This window comes from Varanus komodoensis, unplaced genomic scaffold (assembly GCF_004798865.1).
Source record: "Varanus komodoensis strain SLA01 unplaced genomic scaffold, ASM479886v1 scaffold3, whole genome shotgun sequence".
NCBI classification, from domain to species: Eukaryota; Metazoa; Chordata; class Lepidosauria; order Squamata; family Varanidae; genus Varanus; species Varanus komodoensis.
In genome coordinates, this window is record NW_025335761.1 from 27,411,669 (window position 1) to 27,425,868 (window position 14,200).

The 14,200-nt window shown below is 37.0% G+C and overlaps 1 protein-coding gene across 4 annotated transcripts in view; it reads right to left on the reverse strand.

The window, feature by feature from the left end:
• Window positions 1-14,200, reverse strand: part of NOVA1 (NOVA alternative splicing regulator 1) — a 189,439-nt gene that overhangs the window by 101,946 nt on the left and 73,293 nt on the right. The gene's annotated exons all lie outside the window — the stretch shown is intronic.

Consider the following 14,200-nt stretch of genomic DNA (forward strand, 5'->3'; position numbering starts at 1 on the left):
GTGTATATGGAAGTGTTTATCAAGTGTTTTATACAATTTTTATATATGTGATCTGGCTTACATACAAATTCCACTTAAAGATGATCTTAGATGATCTCATTTTTAACCTGAGCACCAAGTGGCACTTTCAAAATTGTATTTAATATTTCTCCCAAATATTAATATATGCAAAAACACATATGTGCCATTCAAATACATGTATCTCCCAGAATGAAATGGCACTAATAGTGACAGAAAACTGAAGATGACTCAATAACCTCAGTGAAAGAGGGCTAAAGTCTGTTGAAATAGATGAGTAGTTTTCAGCATTTCATGCACAGCTCTTTTCCGCTGAAATCAATTAGACTGTCTACAATTTCAATCACTTTGAGAATTGATCTGTCTTAAACAATGTAAGGGAAATGCATATTATTGCCTTAAATTCCAATAAAAAACCATATAAAATATAGCATTCAAATAACATTAAGTATTCTTTTTTTTCAACTATTTCAGGTCAAATACTGAACATACATATTGTACATGGGGAATGTATGCTACCATGGTGTACTTTTTAAAGCTCTACCAAATAGAATTAATACACATACACACATGCTATATGAAAACTCTCTAGGCATTTTCTGGTGCAATTGTTCTGTGCAAATTAAACGAATTTGCATTGGATTTTTTTCCAGAAAACCATTATCCCACTCCAATCAGCAGTCACCGACCTATAGATTCATCTTTCTTGCAACATTTCCTTTCTCTACATTTGATGTAGCTTACTAAATGCACAGTTTAACATAGACCCGCCCTCTCAACTTCAAGCTATTGAAGGCAGTGCTTCAATAAAAACTTAAGTTCTACTCAATAGTTCTACTCAATCTAGTTCTACTCCATCTCATTGCCAGTTCACAGTGAATAAGATCTGTTTTTGCTGCACCTTCAAAGGGCACCCTACCCTACTTGACATACATGTAAGTAAGACATTACTTTCACAAACTTTAAAATCTTAAGTAACTAAAGTGTGGCAGCTTCTATATACTGTCAGATTGATTAAACAATGCATGGACTGCAACCAGTTGCTTTCACTTGAAGTAAACCAGAAGGCTTAGAGAACAAAAATAATGCAAGTAACTTTTTAACCTATTTTCCTTTTCCCTAATGTAACACTAAGTTTGATAGAAATAAAAACAAAAGGAGACTCCAGCAGTTAATTTTATTGCTGTTGATTACTACTATACCTTACAGCTACCAAGGAAACACCAAAACTGCAGTTGCTCAAAAGCTTTACATGCACTCCAAACATACATGTTAACTAGCTTATTGTTATATAGCATTATATTTTGATAGTAAAAAAGGAAAATTACAGCAATAAAAGCACAGCATTTGTGCTATTAGAATAAAAGCTCTTCCTAAAGCACAGACTGGTGGCCTGGGTACTTGCATAGAATTTCAAGTTATACCTGCTAGGTAAAATTATTTCTTTTCTACATTTGTATTCTGCCCAATAGTCAAAGCTCTATGGGAAGTTCTTAAAATACAATGAGATATAGTATAATCTAGACGTTTAACCATTTAAAACTACAGTATAAAATTATTTTTTTAAACCTAAGAGCAATCAAAAGATTATAAAAACTATAACAGACTGAAAACAACTAAACAAGTAAAAAACACATAGGAAAACTAAAAAGTCTGGGTAAGTAAGGTCTTTACTTGGCACCAGAAAGACCACAGTATAAGCCCTAGATTTGCCGCTATGTCAGTGGAGCGCTGGACTGGATGGACCACTGGTTTGATTCAGCATGGCTATTCTAATGTTCAGGTGAGCTTCTCTGAGATACATATTACATAGTTAAGTTGCCACAACAGAAATTGTGCACTTTTTAGTAGCTACACCTCTCACTTCCTTTGGAGGGGCATCCTGAAGAAGGATTACTGAAGAGGATCTAAATGTCGAGGCAGATATATTTGGGAGATTATCCTTTGGGTTACCTGGTCAGAATACATTAGGTCTCTGACTTTTAATAGAAGCACTTTGAATCATGCCATGAATGTACCAGCAGCCAATGTAGATAGAAAAGTACTACCATAATATGATCACCTTGACCAGTCCCTGCTAACAATCCTGCTACCACTGTTCAATTTCCAAACCTTTTTCAAAAGCAGCCCCTCATATAATCCATTGCAGTAATTCAGATGAAAACTTACCAGAGTATAACTGTAGCTAGGCTATTTCTGTCCAGAAAGGATATGACTGGATCATCAGCCTAAGTTGATAAAAAGTGTTCTATGCCAGCAAGTCCAGTTGTGTCTCTAGTGATAATACTAGATTCAAGAGAACCCCAAAGCTATTGACCTGATCATTTGGGGGAACACAACTTCTTTCAGAACAGGTTCTGTATCAATTAGCCAGATTGATAACTCAGTACATCCATCTTGTCTGGACTAAATCCAAGTTAATTAGCCCCCTTGTGGTCCAATACCTCTTCCCTTACATGCCCTCACGCCCCTTAAGATCTGCGGGAGAGGCTTTGCTCCAGGAGCCTCTTTAAAGGAGATAAAAAGAACTACTACGGGAGCAGGGCCTTCTCTGCAGTGGCACCCAGGTTATGGAAAGCGCTTCCTGGAGAGGTGCGCCTGCTGCCGAGTCTATATTCTTTTTGGAGCCAGGTTAAAACCTTTTTATTTAATGGCTATTTTAAAAATTAATTTTATCATTAACAGTTGCTTTTTTGTTTTGGCTTTTATGTAATTTTACTGTATTTGTTACTGTTTTATTGTTTTAATTCTATGAGGGGACAGCATATAAAATTTTAAATAAATAAATAAATAAAACCATGTCCTGGTTCTGATTCAGAGCAGCCCGTCTCACCTGGATCTGATAAAAACAAGAGATACAGCTGGATGTTTTCCACATATTGTTGACACCTCAGTCCACAGCTCCAAATAACCTCCCACAGCAGTTTGATGTAGATGTTATATTCACTAGAGCCTCATAAAACCTCCATACCATAGTTACCAAGGTGGACAACAAAAATCTCCCAACACCACCTTCTGGAATTGGCCATCCAATAAAAGTAGATCCATCTCAATTCAGTGCTTCCAACTCCCATCTGTAGACAGCCTATCCAAAAGAATACTATGGTTGATGGTAGTACAAACTGTCAAGAGGTCCAAGAGCACCCCCACTCCTCTTTTTGCACCCCTGAGGGCAACCAATGCAGTTTCCTTTTCAAACAAGGTCTAAAGACTGATTGAAATGGGTTTTGATAACCTGTCCACTAAGGGGATATTGGCTACTGCTCTTAGTAGAAATGAATGCTCAGTGAAGACACCATCTGCAAGATCACAGAGTCAAACAGTGACTCTGACTTTTCTCAGCTGCTGGTTGTTATTGCTTTTAAGTACTTTGAAGGGTACACACTTACTGTAGTTTAAATTCCTTCAGGTTTGATTAAAGCTGTATATATTCCTATTTATAACATAAAAATAAATTATAAAATAATTATTGCATTTCACTCCATCCGCAAAAGAAAGAAAAACCACTGCTGGCCCAGTACTCATAACCCTGGCTTCCCCTTTATGAAAAAAAAACACTATTTCCAAGGAAATAGTATTTACATAAAGAATAACACTATACAAATCCTTGAATATTCAGAAGCATTGGAATTAGATAATTATTGCTTAGAAGAAAAGGTGAGAGTTTTGTTTTTCCTGTTTTTGTTTTTTTTAATAAATTCCAGTTGATCACTGCAGAAGTATATGCTAACTGCACTAAGGAATAAAACTTGCAGCCCATAAGAATGGTAAAGGGCATTCATGAGCAACTGAATAATATACAGATAGATATGGGATTAAAATAATCAATGGGCTTTTCTAGAAACTTTTGCAAATAGCAGAGCAAGGAATAGAATTTTACAAGTACAATCTGAAGGTGTTTGAAGGAATATGCATGAGTCTCATTTTGACAATGTCTAGAATCAAACCTAGATACAACTAAGCATAAAATTAACCAACTTGATTAGACTTTTTTACAAAAAGAAGCTGTTGGTAGGGATCCAGCCATAAACAGCGATCAGAGGACAAGAGTTTTCCACTGAAAATTATCACACATGAAACTGCTGTCTGCCTCCATCCTCCCATGTCCTGATATATCTTGTGTACACACCACCCCACATACATACACTAGCCTCATTCCAGCCATCAATTTTGGAAGATTCCCAGAAATTTAAGGAGAGAGGGAGAGAAAGAAACCCTCTGGCTAATATTGTTCAGAAATACAGAACAGACTGTGCACCAAAATCAGGTTTTCCTAGAAGCTTGATTCAGCTGTTGCAATGTAACCTCCTAACTCCCCTGAGCATTTGTGCCTGCCAAGATCAAAGACTTTCTCACCCCTGGACTGTTAGTGAGTGGGTTTGCAGAAAGTTGTTTACATGGCTGCCCATCAACACATATTTTCTCCATGGTTTAAAGAACTGAGAATAGAATATATAAAAATACAGTACAGTATTAATTTTAAGCCAATATATGACCATCTGTACAAAACCAATCTTAATTGTATGTTATGCAAACATTGTAACAATACATAGCTATCATTATGCTATGTTTACTAAGAAACTATGTAACCTAAGAAACAGACATTTCTAATTAACAAAGTATCATGTGTTGGTGTACACAATGAACATATCTGTAATGATTTAAAGTGTTATAAGTGTGCTCCTTTAAATGTTGCTAAATTTCAGGCAAGGAGGTGAGGGGGATGATTGGTTGGAGACTGAGAGTATATGGGTAGAAGTGTGTGAGGAGAGGAGAGAGAGAGAGAGCAGAAAGTTTGGTCTCTTAGAGGACAACAGTCAGTTGATATGTCTCAGCAGTTACAGTTAGCTGGAATCAGTCAGTGGTCTGCAGAAACTGAAAAGGATGCTTTCTCTTTAGAGTCCTGTACAGTACTGTGGGAGGTATTTAAGATTCATAAAGACAAAGAAAAGGAAGTAGAATACTTAGAGGACATATCAGTGACTAGGGAATGTCATAACCTAATATTGTCAAGCATTGTAAGGGTGTGAGAGATAGAAGCTGACAAAAGCAGAGTGCAGAAAAGAACTGAACAGAGAGAAATAGAATAAAGATGGCAAATTTACTTTCAGGAGAAAAGGCAGTATTTGAGAGTGGGGATTGAATGAGAAGGGAAAGAGTGAGATGCCTCCATCAAAAGTTGATATTATACATTGTGTTATTAACTAAGAAAATAAGTTACAGAACATCTGGAAACCAAGACAATTCTTGTACATATGAAGTTTTATTTTGTTTATTGTTAACTCAGTGCCATAGGCTGTTTGAATATCAGCATTTCATCCTTAGGACTACACAATACAATGAAGGAACCTTATAGCTTGCGTACAATACTGTGGGAGGATAATTAATAAGACTGGAATTAAAATTCCTCATGACAGCGTATCAAGAGAGTTAAAGACAGACCACATCCAAACTTAGGACACTATCCATTACTTCTATGCAAACAAGTAACATTCCCCTCTCTTTTTACAAGTTTTTTTCATCTTGTATCTCATATGATTGAATTATGTTCACTATTTGCTTGATGCATCAATTATATTCCACTGTGGAATAATGATTGGATAGGGTAAGGTGGACCAAGGGCATTTCTTACACAAAAGATACTACTATCTTCTGTGGAGTTACTATCTTTTGCCTTCTCTGACTTGTACAAAAGTAAGTAATTCTTAGACACTTCATAATATTACTAGAAAATTAAGGGCACAAGCCTATCCATGTTTTAAAAGAGCAATCATTCCCAGGATTGATGGATTTATTTCTGTGTAAACATTCATAGGATTGCACCCTGTGTAATGTAACTGTTATCTCAGCATTGTTTACTTTCTGTCAATACAAATGAAACAATTCTTAAGATGTATGTTCACAGAACAAAAACAAAATACATACTAGTAGAACTATTTAAAATGTGGATTACTATTATACTTTTCCTATCAGCTATTTTTATATAGTGTTATTCAAGTAACTGTTTACCTACTGAACTATTTCCTAAATACACAAGAGTATTACTTTGGAATTCTATTCAAAGCCTTCTTTGTTAGACTTTGGCTGTTAATTTTGTGTTGTGTTTACAGTTCTCAGCTATTACTGATCAATAATAATATAGTTTCATTTCGAAAAGTGATTCAAATTAACTCATTTCATTTTCTGTAATGAAAAACAACCATTTGTATTTATTGTGGAATTTAAGTAAGGCACTTTAAGGTGAAATGGGCACCTTAAAATGATCTTTCTCTTCCACTAAAATGAGGCTCTGCCCAATCTCAACACCAGAGGTGTGGTCATGGGAACATTGAGAAATGCAACTTCCCGTCCTGAAAAATCATGTAGTTCCTTCTCTGATTGTGTTCTGACACAATGAAAACCTAGGTAATCATGATTTGTCTGCTGCTGTTATTTACTATTTTGTTTTTATTATTGCGCAATTGTTTTAAAATTAAAAATGATGCAAGTCAGTTCCAGTATCTTATAAAATAAAAGCAATAGATTTTTATAGAATTATAGAAAACACAGAAACATAGGGGGGAAAGCTAGTCAGAAGGGGTCTCCCATCTAGTCTGAGCCCCAGCTCCAGGCAGCTCCTCTTATGTAATTCGCAACATGTGGTTGTCCAGTCTTTCCTTGAATACCCTCACTGATGGTGCTTCAACCCTTGGAATCCCATTCCATATCCTTTCGGCGCCAGGTGAAAACCTTATTTGACCAGCATTTTAAGAATAAGAAATTTTAGAGTTAATCCAACAGTCGCTTTTTAAATAATTTATTTATTTTAACTCTTACTGTATTATTATTTTATTGATTGTATTTATTATTGCTAATTATTTATTATTCTTATGGTATTATGAACTGTTTTCTCATTGTTGTGGATTTTATGCTTGTAAGCCGTCCTGAGATGCTGCTGTGAAGGATCGGTTAGAAATGTTTCATTAAAGAAATATTTATTAAAAATTCTAGGAATCCTAACTGTCAGAAACCAGAAGCCTGGTTCCTTGAACTTGTCCCATTGGAATGTGTCCTGCCCTTCACTGTAGGGAACAACATGTCACAGCCCTCCTCCACATGACATCTCCTCAATACACCTATAAGTTGTTAAAAGATTCCCTCAGAGTCTCCTCTTCTCTAGCCTGAAAAGATCGAGTTCCCTCAGTCTCTCCTCGTATGTCATCCCTCCCAACCCAGCTACCATTCTTGTGACCCTGCAAAGAACCCATTCTAACCTAGCGATGTCTCTCTTATAATGTGGAGTCCAGAACTGGACCCAGTGCTCCAGTTGTGGGTGCACCAGAGTCATGTAGAGTGGTATCAATAGTTCCCTAGATCTGGAAGACATGCTCAATGTACATGTACATTGAGATCTGGAAGACATGTACAACTACCATCTTTCTATGTGTATGTCTATAATAAAGCATATAGATGTTACAGTTTTGAACACCCACCTCCCCAGCCAATATGTAACTGTTTCTTTAGAAAGGAGAGCCAGAATAAAAACTATTTAGGGACAATAAATACACCTAACTATAGTCCTGTAATAAGCATTAGAAGAACCACACACTATTCCATCTGTACTTGCAAATTTTCTGAATGGACTACTTCTTGGAAACAACAAGAAAAAAAAAGCATGAGGAAACAGGTCATTGACTTGACAGACAGGCGCACCTGCCTATTTTACACTTATCCTAACTTCTCCCAAGAAATTGACCTCCATCTCTATAGACCTGAATAGGTAAAGATTTTGACTAAAAAGATAATCCAATGACCCATTTTTAAAAAAGAGAGAAATGAAAGCTAATTCAAGAGCTGAGTGCTTTAGCTTTGCTTGTGTATTTGGCAGAATTATACATAAGATTACAGGACAAGCATGCAGACAGCAATAATGTAATACACTGTGATTCTGAGGCACTGCCATTTAGAAGCACTGTCCTAAGTGATGCTGGGATCATAGCACAACTTGTAAAAGGGGAGGGCGGCTGTCTCTGGCCCATTGCACTCTGCTCAGGTAGAGTTTTTGATTCTGAGGTGGTAAATGAATGAATGGGGTACAGGGGTGCGAGATTTGGAAGATACCTAGTGAAATTTCCCAACCTGCCTGGGAGAGATTTCAGGCTGCAGGGGGATCTGATAGAAATGGAATTCCTTAACCCACCCAGGATATGGCCAGTGAAGCAAGTAGACCAAAGTATCTAGCATTCCCTTGTCTAGCCTGCAAGCAGCAGGATCTACTCTGAGGACAGAGCCCAAAGCTGAAAGGGAGGGAAAGAGGAAAAGTTTCAGTTTCGGTTCAATTCTTTTCATAGGCAGATGCTTCTCCCACATCTCAAAGAGACTGCTAGTCTGAATGCTACTGTTCTCTAACCAGTTAAATTTCAATAAAAGAACTGTACTGTACTGAGGTTTTGCTTGAATATACTGAAAGTGAAGGAAAGAGAGAACTGATTTGCTCATGACCCAACTCTCTATTTAACCTACAAACCAGGACTACTTATGAAACCAAATTCCATGTATTATTTTCATAAGAGACTGGCCTTACAGGTTCCTTCAAAGAATGAAAGTGACCTGGAAAATTATCTTATTAAAATGATAATAATAATGGTAAGAATGATAGTGATAATACATTTTCTTATACATAACTAAGGAATTAGTTTCTTAGATTTTTCTCAACACTTTAATGTTGCAGACCAATATATGTACTGAGAAACAAGTGCCACAGAGTTCAACCTGTATGTCTAATTCCAAAGTAAATATATATAGGTATATTTTCTTAGCCACTTAAGTAAAAGTACATTTTGTCTCCCTCATTACTGCACAATGAAAAATTCAAGAAGAACCTGCTCAAGAGGAACATTTTCAGGAATTTCAAAACATTTTTTTTAAATAACCAACGGAGGTTTACTGTAATTAACCACATAATTAGGAGGCTTATTTTTGTGCTAGTCTTGGATATTGTACCCCTAAAAATGAACACTGATCCTTTTCTCACTATTAAACAGATTGTGGAAATGATTATGTGAATAATATTCTTTTATATTGCTATTTATTTTATATTGTTAATTTTATATTGTTATTTTTGTATTTTATTGTATTTTATTTTGTGCTGTGAGCCGCCCCGAGGGGCAAGGGGCGGCATAGAAATGTTTTAATAAATAAATAAATAAATAATAAAATAAAGAGCAATTGCAAATTGCACTCAAAAGGGTAACCCAATCCCCACCAGTTATTTTTGAAGTGACCTGCAATAAGCCAAGTTATTCCCACTCACCCACCTACCAAATTAGGAAATTGCTTTGCTTATACCAAATCAAGTCACATCAGAACCTGCCAATCACCCCACATCAGAAGAACAATGGGCTCTGCTCTTCTTTCCACACTGTGTGAGAGTAAACTCTTCCCTCATCCCAACAGGCCACAAGTGTTAAGTTTTACTCTTCCTGCTTACCTACCTTGCTGATGCTCTAACTGGAAAGCAGTGTCTCCCAATTCCTTTAGTAACTGTAGCTGTTATAGCAGAGAGCCAGGCTCTAGAGCATCTGATAAATTTAGCTCTGAGCTTTCCTGATGCCCATTTCCCTCATATCAGCACCAATCACCATTCACTAGAGGAGGTGGTAAGTTCCATCAGAACAATAGCAGAGTAAGGACATGTGTACGTTGGGAGTGTGGGAGGACCTAGAAGTTTGTGAGTGATGTGAAACCATGTTTTCTTTTCAACCTTGAATTAAGAACTAAACTAGAGAAGAACTAAAGTGGAGTTCACATTCCGAGGCAAAGGATATATGCTATGGCTGGGCCACTGTATTAGCAGCATTTGGGCTGGTGAAAACCAGATTTTGGAACCTAAAGTGACATGGTAAATAAATTCAGAATTTTCCACATAAAAACCCTGAAAGAAATGGAATCAAAATAATGAATTATTTGCCCAGCAGCAAAGTTTTAAACTGACTGCTAAAGTAATACATAAAAACCCAGGTCTCTTCCACCTTTCCAGAAGAATTCCAGTAATGTTATTTTTAAAATGGTAAACACATAAACCTTGTATAGCAATGCATCTTAAGGAAACTACCTAAACCAATGCCAGCAATACAAACTCAAAGAGATGTTGCTCTACTCTCAGGGCCAGGGGCAGACCATAGTACACAGTGGTTCCACTCTGATTTTTGCACGTGTTTCAAGAAGTAGTAGAGTTTTAGCAATGCCTCCAGGAGAAGTATTGATGTAGCATTGTTCCAAGAAAGGTTTTGTTGGGGAAAGTGGCAGCAGTTTGGTGATCCTTCACTGCTTGAAGTGACAAGGAGCACATTTATTAGAAGGCAGAAAATGTTACTTCTTTGAATGAACTACTCCTGCTTCAAACAGGTTCAGCATTACTCTACCCATTTTGAATTCTAGGCACATTTGGTAATATGAAAAACTCCGGTGGGCAAGACCACAAAATGCATAATCAGTGGATTGCCATTTTGGCATCTACCTATCATTTCTCTGGATGCTAGGTTGCATCTTACTCAATGAAAACATTTGTCTGTGTCTAACAGATACCACACTGTCTTTTTAACAAGGGAATGTTTAATTCAGATAATTGTTGGTAGTGCAATACAGCTAATGCTTCTTTTAAACACAATTGTGCAATGTCCAATAACTGCTACTGCTTGGCAGAAGGTTATGACACAGATAAATTTTGCACTAGAACAATCTTTAATATTCATTGATGTACTAGCTATTTTAATTTATTTACCTACTTTATGGAAATTAACAAAGTAGATTCTCTGTACCCTACTGATAGCAAAAAGAATGGCATTACATAATTTGAAGGATAAACACCTTCTATAATGTTACAGATTGCACACCTTACAACATTAATAATATATGAACATGTGATATAGATTATCACATATCTATACCAGATATCCTGGAGGAGGAAGTAGTGTGGGCACTCAACCAGATGCCTAACTGCAAAGCCCCTAGAGTTGATGGAATTCCAGCAGAGTTGCTGAGACCACTGCCAACAAAAGCACTGACGGTGCTTTGTCAAAGTGTATGGAAATCTGGTCAGTGACAAAAGAATGGAAAAGGTCAGTATTTATCCCAACACCAAAGAGTGTTGATATGAAAGACCACCGAACCATAGCTTTGATACCACATATGAATAAAACCCTCTTGAAGATAGTCCAGCAATGTTTGAACACAACTGCCAACAGAGAACTGCCTAATGTACAAGTGGGATTTCATAAAGGGAGAGGAATGCAGAATCACATTGCCAATCTACGTTGGATGATGGAAAAAGCAATGGAATACCAAAAAGACCTCTACATGTGTTTCACTGACTACACAAAAGTCTTCAGCAGTGTGGACCATGACAAGCTCTGGAACTGCCTCAAAGAACTGGGAATATCACCACACCACATCTAACTCATTCAAGTCACTGCACTCTGATCAAGAACCCACCATAAGGGCAGAATATGGAAACACAAAATGGTTCAGAATTGGAAATGGCACTCGGCAAGGCTGCATCCTGTCACCTATACTATTCAACATATACACATTAATAGTTATGAGAAATACACATTTGGTAGAAACTACCATTAGGCTCAAAATTGGCAGTAGAATTATCAACAACCTCTGATATGCAGATGATACAACTTTGTTCTCAGAAAGCAAAGAAGACCTGGAATAGTTGAAGATGAAATGTGAAAATTTTGGATTGCACCTGAACACCATAAAGACATATACTGGGGCATGGCAGACTTGAATGAAGCAGTGCAAGTCAGAGGGGCACGGAGAGCAATGATCCACAGAGTACCCAAAGGTCGGAGTCGACTGAATGGCTGATGACAATGAACATGTGAAATATAAATGCCCACTTTAAACGGCTACTTATTTGGAAATTTTCTAAACTTCTGCTGAACCCTATATATGCTTACCATAAATCTGTATTAATTACAAACCCATATGAATATATTTCAAAAAGGTAAAAATAGTTTAATATAAAATATTTGGATGCCTGTGAATGCCATTGGAGGTGCTATGGTGCCTGCTTGCACTATGCTCGGGGCTGCTGTTACTCCACACATACTCTTCCTGACTGTGAGAAGAGTCATAGAAAGTCAGGCATTTTCAGCTCAACACTAGAATATTATATTTTGTAATACAGAATATCAGAACATTATATATAGAATATTTATATCAATATTCTAAGGGAGTTTCCAACAAATCCTTTTGAAGCCACTTATAAAACAAAATCCCAACACTATAACATAAAGAGAAAGAAAGATTTTATAGATAGCCAGATATCTATCAAATAATATCATTATTACACATGCCATATGGGGTCCTTGTGTTACAACACAGTTTCACATAAAGAAAATTCATCAGTATAATAGAAAAAACTGAACATGATTTACAAGAGAATATAGTATGGTGTTCTCTGTTTTTATCTCATTTCCTCCCTCCCTTTATATTATCCCTACCTTCATCTAAGAAGTGTGTGGAGGAAGAAATCAGGGCCACTCTTTGATGCATGTATATCCTTCTGTCGCCTTTCCTTCTGGCATTTCCCCTAAGGCTGCCCTTAAAGACGGTCTGGAACTGGTACAAAATTGAGCAGTGAGGTTGATAACAGGTGCACCTCTCAGGGTATGCCAATGCTCAGAGATTTGCACTGATTACCAATGCACTGGTTGCTGCCTGAGCTCAATTCAAGGTGATTGTTATGAAATATAAAGTCCTAAATGGCTTAAGCGCTGGCTACCTGAAGGACCACCTCCTCTCTTACAAACCTGCCTGTCCCCTAAGATCAAAGAGGTGAGGGGGGATGGCAAATAGATGAAGGGCCTTCTTGGAGGCTGCTCCCTGGCTCTGGAATAGCTGGCACTATCTCTATTGCAGCATCATGCAAAAACATTTCTCTTTAATATCTTTTTCAGTAATTGATCCTGTCCTCAACTGCACTGCTGCTTGTCTGGTTGTTATTGTTATGTTTTAAATTTTGATACTGAAGTTTTGTTTCATAGGTGTTTTTATCTTTCTATATGTATTTTATGTTTTTATCTTTATCTTAATTGTAAGCCGCCTTGAGACTATAGTAGTAAGTGGCATATAAATAAAAGTATACAATGAATGAATGAATGAATGAATGAATGAATGAATGGGACAAGGTTTGGTTTTTTTTAAACTGCCATTATGAGTGATAATTCAAGGTTCCAAAAATGATTTTTAATTAGCAGCAAAGTATTGTTTTCCAGACTATAATGATCAGGGTGATCTTACATGGAAAATGAAAGGAGGGAGAACACCAAATGAAGAAGTGCAGTTATAACTGTAAAGTTCAATTAAACAAACATTGGATACACTTCAGAACAAAGGGGATATATTTCTCTTTATGTATTATACAGCCTTGAAAGTATTGTTGCCTTAAGAAATTGGCCAACTGAGCTCCTTTGAAAAGTGTTCTGCAACAAAGGGAAAAAGACCCTCCTCCTGAGCAGGACTTTTGCCAGAAACCCAGAAGCACAGTGCAGTTGAGTTCTGGTGGGAGTCAGGATATAAAGTTTCATCATTAGCCAGTGCTGAAACATTGTTATTTCAGTTCCAGTGACTGGTATCTTGTTCTTCAGACCTTCTGTTCTCCAGATCCTTAGTGCAACTGACCCTCAAGACTCCTGTCTGACTTTAATTCAACTGTCTCTTGTATCCAACTGCTTAACTGTGCTTTTCTTTTGCTTGTATTTTTGAAGATCTCCTGGCCATGTACCAGGAATATAGTGAAGGCTTCAGTAAATATAGATGCAGACCAGCAGACCAGCAATATAATTGTCCAATAGACCTCATACCTGGAGCTCAGATTTCTAACGGAATTCTCGGTAAAGCTTGCTCTTGACAGAAATCTGAGAAGCATTATGCAACCCTCAACTTCCCCAATGTTTGTGCTACTGTTTTTGTGAATAGGAAATGTGCAGAACTCAATCAGAACTCAGACACCACAGTTATTATACTAAGATGACATTCTGCAACTAGTACTCTATTCCATTAATTGTAGTACTTTTGAAAGACCCTTGGGGAGACACTCTTGGGGTACACACAGACCACCAAAACTAGGTAAATCTGCAAACAACCTATAAGTTGTATCACCAACTGACTTGGAAGTCCATTTTGTTCT